Here is a 5,829-nt window from a genome sequence, read left to right on the forward strand (position 1 = left end):
AGAAGTGGAACCAGGGGCAGAGAAGTAAACTAAGCGTCAGATGTGTGTTTGCAGTTCTTGGCAAAGCTATCAAAATTTTCCCCAAAGCATATTGGAAAACATCACTCATGCTGGAGACCCCCACCCCCATCAATCCTGCTTCCTAAGCCCCTGAAAACCACATCTGTTCCCCACTGATAGCTTTTAAAATGTTTGCCTTTAATGTCTCCTAACAGGAAGTGGAAATTGGGCGAAGTCTGTGCTCACCAACATTTGGGAGTCTCCCTGGGAACCATGGAGACGAATCCACAAGAGACTCAGACCTGAAAAGTGAAGAAATATCTTTGGACAAGATGACTCCTAAGAGCGGTCATAGCCCTAGCATGGAAGGTTAGCACTAACATCTTGATGTGTTTTCTGGTACTGGACTCTGCAACCTATAAGTGCTTCATTTAAAAATTAACAGGAAAATTGATGGCAACATAGAGGATAAAATATTTAATACAGAGACAACAGCATTACATGATAATGCTTCCATATCTATTAAAATATATTTCAGGTCAATACACATTTTCAATATTAGACTTTGAGATCATGAATTTTACCATTATCTGCTTTTCCTTTTGTGAAAATATAAAACATCATATTTTTTCTTTCTCTGTGTGAATTAGAAAAAGATAAAATATATGTAACTGTCAGTGGCAAAATGAAACAGAAAATAACAATGCCCTGAGTATCTTTTTCAGACAATTAGATTAAATGTGTCTAATAAATTTGGAATAAAAAGAGACATGACATTGTCACATTGTAAGATGAAAACACATAAATGTGATAAATGATTTACAAATGCTATTAAATATTAGTAGCTCATATGTCAGCAACTAAGCTACTAATATATTTTTGACAATGATAGTGATTTATTTAAAAGTACAGTTCTTTATTACCAGTTATGATCAGACTTTTTCATGTTCAGAATTTTTTTCAGTCTTAGCCAAGTAATCCACAGTGTGGGTTTTGTAATTGCTATTAAAGAATGCAATTATTTTTGCTTTGAGACTGTTCATTGAAATATATCTATAGCAAACTGTCTCACTTCCTGATAACATGAGCAATGTTGACTAGTCTACTGACTCTTCCAGTTTATAGTTTTGGAAGGTACGTTCAGTAGTCCTTGGAATGTTTTGGATTCAAAGTGTTTTCTGTGAACCAGTCTACAAGCATTGGCTAGGATGCCATTAGCAATGCAGAGCTCTTGGGTTCACAATAGTCGTACACAATCTTGAGTGGATCTCATTAAAACTTAAGAAGCTATGTTTTATGACAGTACAGACTGATCCTTAATATAAATTTACATGTGGCTCAGCCCATTTGACTCCATTTAGCTTAACTAGGGAACTTAGGGTGGGCAGTGGGTGTGGGAACAGGGAAGTGTGCTTATGATGTATGAGCCATTAAATATATATGAATTGGTGTCTCCATCCCTATTCATTCTAAGTTCATTTAGGTGAAACCACGTGATATCCTAAATCAATTAAGGATCAACCTTTAAGGCTTTCCTCCTTGTCTATTTCGGGTGTGATTAAACTTAGTCTGAACATGGCTAAATGCAAGTGAAAGATAGACTATTTTTAAATAGTGAAGGTCCAAAGGGAAGATTTGAAGATCGTCTTCCCTAAGGTCTGATATTGTGAGCCTGTGGAGATCTTAGCATGGGAATGCAAAGCTGAGGCTGACTAGCTGATGGAAGTCAAGAGACAGTAAATTCCACTCCCACCACCTGCTCACTTTTGTGTTCTTCAGTTCCCAAGCAAGGGTTTTCAGTAATCCTTTGGTTTTATAGAAGTAGAGATCGTATTCCCAGGATATTTATTATTTGATGTCAAGCAAAGCGAATCTGTGATTAGTCTATAGTTTTATAGTTCTGTACGAATTTCACACAAGATGTTTGGATCCCTCCACTCCAATTCCTGCCAGATCCACCTTCCTTCCTACCGTACCCAGTTTGTGTCCATCCCTCCTTTTTTTTATCCTGTATAATCCAATTTATGCCCAAGTATCCTTGGATGTATGGATTTTTCACTAGAGTGTTGTTGCCTTCCTAGGAGCAACTCTATTTTTAAATTTTTTTATTGATTATTTTGATTATTTCCATTTCCAATGTTGTCCCCTTCCCCATCTCCCCTCCACAACTCCCCCCATCCCATCCCTCTTCCCCTTTGTCTCTATAAGGGTGCTTAATTTTTTCATTTATTTACATGCCAATGTTACCCACTCCCGGTTCCCAATCACAGAGTTCTTCTCCCCTCCCCTTAACCTTTGAAAGGGTGTCTCTTGGTATCCCCCCTCCATGGGACATCAAGTCTCTACAGGATTAAGGAAATCCTCTCCCACTGAGGCCAGAGAAGATAGTCCTCTGCTACATATGTGCCAAGGGCCTCAGACCAGCCTGTGTATGCTCTTTGGTTTGTGGTTTAGTCTCTGGGAGCTCCCAAGGATCCAGAGAGTTAAATCTCTTGGTCTTCCTATGAGGTTACCATCCCTTCAGTTCCTATAATCCTTCCCCTAATTGTTCGATAGGTCCAATGCTTGACTATATGTGCATCTGTCTCAGTCAGTTGTTGGTAGAACCTCTCAGAAGACAACCCTGCTAGGCTCCTTTCTGCAAGCACAACATAGAATCAATCATAGTGTTAGGGTTTAGTGCCCACTCATGGGATGGATCCCTGGTTGGGTAGGTCACTAGTCAGCCATTCATCCAATCCCCAAAGGACATGGATGGTATGTATTTACTGTTAAATAGATATTAGCTAAAAAGTACAAAATACCCATGATACACACAACAGACCCTAAGAAGTTAAATAAGAAGGAAAACCCAAGAGAGGATGATTTGATCTCACTTAGAAGGGGAAAAAAATAATCATGGGAGGCAGAGGGAGGGAAGGAACTGGGAGGGAGAGGAAAGGAGAAGGAAACAAGGGGGGATCAAGTATTGGGGGGAGACAGGAGAGGATCTCAGGGGTCCAGGAGAATGAATGGAAATATGAAGGTGCCAGTTAAGGACCTCTAGAAAGTCCCAGAGACCTGGGATAGGGGAAGCTCCCAGAACTCAATGTGGATGACCATAGCTGAAATGTCCAACAGTGGGGATATGGAACCTGAAGAGACCATCTCCAGTAGTTAGACAGGGGCCTCCGTGTAGGGATGAGGACCCCAACCCATCTTCAAAATTTTTGACCCAAAATTGTTCCTGTCTAAAAGAAATGCAGGGCAAAAAATGGAGGAGAAACATTCTTAAAAAACAAAACAAAACAAACAACAACAAAACAGAAAAATCAAACACAACTGATCCTCCATCTCCTAGAAGCCATCAATTGGCAATAGCTGTTCAGCAAGGATTGACACTTCAGGCCCAACTCCTCTCCATGCTGGGATTTGAGTCTATAACTATCTTTTTGTTGGTGGTGCTAAATTTTCAAATATATTGACATAAACATTAAACATTGACTAAACATTAAAACTCAAAGAAGAAAAGACATGTAATAGGATTAAACGCTGATTATTTTATTTTGGTTTTCTTTTATCTGTGCTACAAAATAATCTTAGACTTATGTGTCACTACTTTTGAAAGAAAGAAATTTCTTTCACTATGAGATCCTTTGAATACTTCCTTGTTGCCCATATATCTGACTCAATGTGATGATTATAAATTATTTTCATATTTAAGTAGTTTATGTTGATTATCATTAACTAAGCTTAACAAACTTAAACTACCAAAGTGTATGACCAATGCTTCCTGTTGCAAAGTTTGGTTCCAAGAACATAAACATATTTGCCAGGATAGTATGAAAACTAACAGGTTTCAGAGTCAGACAGTGTGAGCTAATCCAATGCACTTGTTCTTTTTTTTTTTTTTTTTTTTTTGATATCAGAGTCTCAGAAACTGAATTGGGTGATGTTTCTTTCTTATTTTTTATTAGATGTTTTCTTTATTTACAATATCTACTTTCCCAGGTTCCCCTCCAAAAGAAAAAAGGAAAATAAGATAAAATAAGAAAATAAATAAAAACAAAAACTAAAAAAGAAAATCCCTGTTCCTTCCTCCCTCTCCCTGCTCACCACTCTACCCTCTCCCATTTCCTGGCCCTGGCATTCCCCTACACTGGGGCATAGAACCTTCACAGGACCAAGGTCCTCTCCTCCCATTGATGACCAGCTTGGCCATCCTCTGCTATACATATGCTGCTGGAGCCATTAGTCCCACCATATGAACTCTTTGGTTGAAGTTTTAGTCCCTGGGAACTCTGAGGGTATTAGTTAGTTCATATTGCTGTTCCTGCTGAGGGGCTGCAAACCCTTCAGCTCCTTGGGTCCTTTCTCTAACTTTTTCATTGGGGACCCTGTACTCAGTCCAATGGATGGCTGTGAGCCTCTACTTCTATATTAGTCGGGTACTGTCAATGCCTCTCAGGAGACAGCTATATCAGGTTCCTGTCATCCAACACTTGCTGATATCCATGGGGAAATGGATAGACCTGGAGAATATCATTCTGAGTGAGGTAACCCAATCACAAAAGAACACACATGGTATGCATTCTCTGATAAGTGGATATTGCCTAGAAGATCGGAATACACAAAGTACAATTCACAAACCACATGAAACTCAAGAAGAAGGAAGACCAAAGTGTGGATACTTTGTTCCTTCTTAAAAGAGAGAACAAAATACCCATGGAAGGATTTTCAGAGACAAACTATGGAGCAGAGACTGATGGAAGGACAATCCAGAGACTGCTCCACCTGGGAATCCTCATATTCAATCCTCAAATCCAGACACTATTGTGGATATCAGCAAGTGCTCGCTGACAGGAGCCTGATATAGCTGTCTCCGGAGAGGTTCTGACGTTACCCGACTAATGCAGTTGTTCTTAACCCTGTAACTCTCAATCACTTTGGGATAGAATGACATTTTCACGGTGGAAGTATATCAGATATCCTGTATATCAGGTATTTACATCATGATTCATAACAGTAGCAGAATTACAGTTTTGAAATACAAATGAAATCATTTTATGGTTCATCACCACAATATAAGAAACTGTGTTAAAAGGCCATGACATTAAGATCGTTAAGAACCACTTCTTGAATATTTTCACAAAGTATTTAAGTAATTAACCATAAAAACTTCACGTTGAATCAGTACTCACCTATTATTCTTTTATAAACTTTTATAATTATAATTATATAATTACATAAAAATATACTTATAACACAATAGTAATATTGGATATATCTTATAGTTTTAAATTTTAGTAAACAATATAATTGATAACTCCATCCCAGAATGATCAATACTTTTTGGTTTAATTCCAAACATCTGTCTACCCAACTACAGGCTTTGGAAAGCACAGACAGGAACTTGTTCATTGCCCCCAATTTCTTTGCTTAATAATCTACCCCCAGATTCCCACATGTATTGAATTTCCTTTACCATCCATTTGGTTTGTTCCACATTCCTCATTTATGAACTAATGTCAAGCAAAGCTTGTATGTTGGTGCACTCCATTCACACTTTCTCTAAGACAGACTTAATCAGCTAGTATTTGTAATGAATCTCAGAGACTTAATAAATTTCAGTATAACTTGAAAAATCAGTAATTTGATTAATTTTGCCAATGATATAGATATGGGAGAAAAACAATTACAATACCTTATTTTCACTATATAAAATAAACATCTTTTTTCTTTTTACTTGTGAGATTATAATATAAGCATTTTGTCCCTTCCCGTGCCTCCCTTCAAACTCTCCCATATATGCCTCCTTTCCTCCTTTCAAATTCATGGCCTTTTTTGCTA

The sequence above is a fragment of the Mastomys coucha genome, unplaced genomic scaffold (assembly GCF_008632895.1).
Source record: "Mastomys coucha isolate ucsf_1 unplaced genomic scaffold, UCSF_Mcou_1 pScaffold15, whole genome shotgun sequence".
Lineage (NCBI taxonomy): Eukaryota > Metazoa > Chordata > Mammalia > Rodentia > Muridae > Mastomys > Mastomys coucha.